Source organism: Acomys russatus, chromosome 27, assembly GCF_903995435.1.
Source record: "Acomys russatus chromosome 27, mAcoRus1.1, whole genome shotgun sequence".
In the NCBI taxonomy this organism is placed as follows: domain Eukaryota; kingdom Metazoa; phylum Chordata; class Mammalia; order Rodentia; family Muridae; genus Acomys; species Acomys russatus.
The window spans coordinates 24615060-24616832 of NC_067163.1; the positions used below are offsets into that span (position 1 = coordinate 24615060).

The 1773-nt window shown below is 39.0% G+C and overlaps 1 non-coding gene across 1 annotated transcript; it reads right to left on the reverse strand.

Moving 5' to 3' along the window:
- Window positions 1–1121: 1121 nt before the first annotated feature.
- Window positions 1122–1228, reverse strand: LOC127210373 (U6 spliceosomal RNA). Its single transcript, XR_007833283.1, has one exon. It is a non-coding gene; the product is annotated as a U6 spliceosomal RNA (small nuclear RNA).
- Window positions 1229–1773: the final 545 nt, after the last annotated feature.

A 1773-nucleotide genomic window follows, 5' to 3' on the forward strand; every position in this document is an offset into this window, starting at 1 on the left:
GACATTAAGGCCTGGGCTGTTGGTGTTCTGTTCAGGAAGTTGTCTCCTGTGCCAATATGTTCCAGGCTCTTCCCCACTTTTTCCTCTAAGTGACTTAGTGTCTCTGGTTTTATGTTGAGGTCTTTAATCCACTTGGATTTGAGTTTTGTGCAAGGTGACAAATATGGGTCCAGTTGCATTTTTTTACACATAGACCTCCAGTTAGACCAGCACCATTTGTTGAAGATGCTATCTTTTTTCCATTGAATGGATTTGGCTTCTTTGTCAAAAATCAAGTGACCATATGTGTGTGCATTCATATCTGGGTCTTCGATTCGATTCCACTGATCAACCAACCTGTTGCTGTGCCAGTACCATGCTGTTTTAATTACTATTGCTTTATAGTACAGTTTGAGATCAGGTATGGAGATTCCTCCAGAGCACCTTTTATTGTACAAGATTGTTTTAGCTATTCTGGGTTTTTTGTTTTTCCATATGAAGTTCAGAATTGAACTGTCAATGTCTTTAAAAAATTGTGTAGGTATTTTGATAGGGATTGCATTGAATCTGTAGATTGCTTTTGGTAGGATAGCCATTTTTACTATGTTAATTCTCCCGATCCATGAGCAAGGAAAATCATTCCATCTTCTCAGGTCATCTTCAATCTCTTTCTTCAGAGTTTTGAAATTTTTTTCCAACAAGTCCTTCACTTGCTTAGTTAGGGTAACTCCTAGATATTTTATATTGCTTGTGGCTAATGTGAAGGGTGTGGTTTTCCTAATTTCTTCCTCTGCAAGCTTGTCATTTGTGTATAGGAAGGCTACAGACTTTTTTGAGTTAATTTTGTATCCAGCCAATTTGCTGAAGGTGTTTATCAGCTTTAGGAGTTCTCTGGTGGAATTTTGAGGGTCACTTATGTACACTATCATATCATCTGCAAATAGGGATAATTTGACTTCCTCCTTTCCCATTTGGATACCCTTGATCTCCTTTCGTTGTCTTATTGCTCTGGCTAGAACTTCGAGTACTATATTGAAGAGATATGGAGAGAGTGGGCAGCCTTGCCTTGTTCCCGATTTTAGAGGAATTTCCTTGAGTATCTCACCATTTACTTTGATTTTGGCTATTGGCTTGCTGTATATAAAAATATGGAACGCTTCACGAATTTGCGTGTCATCCTTGCGCAGGGGCCATGCTAATCTTCTCTGTATCGTTCCAATTTTAGTATATGTGCTGCCGAAGTGAGCACTGTTTGTTTGTTTTTTAATATCATAAGAGATTCTAAGCTAATGTTTACAGAATATTTGACTCAGAAAAATGTGTCTGAACTCATGGTCCATCTCAATTCAAACCAGTCTGCAGAGATAAAAGACATGGCTCCCTGCTCTTGTTCATAGTCACAATGCAGCTAGTGAGTCATCTTACAGTAAATACTGTGAGAATGATGCCACAATGTTGCAGGGCTGTTGGATCCAAGTTTTGAGGTGTCCAAGTGCCCCCAGGATTGACTTAAGAGTGTGGACAAAAGAGTGTGTGTTGGGAATCAGTAGGCAGGAGATAAGCATGGGACTGACCATAAAGGACCTTGAGAACAAAGTCATTCATTCATTCATTCATTCATTCATTCATTCATTCATCCTATCATTGAAAAGACATTTATAATACGTTTTCAATGCCAGGCACCATGATCAAAACACAGTACAATGTGTAGGCATTTATTCTCATAGTATGTGGTAACCAGAATTTTATAACAGCCTTTCACCTGTCCAGCCAATTTGCCAGCTGGAGATGTCC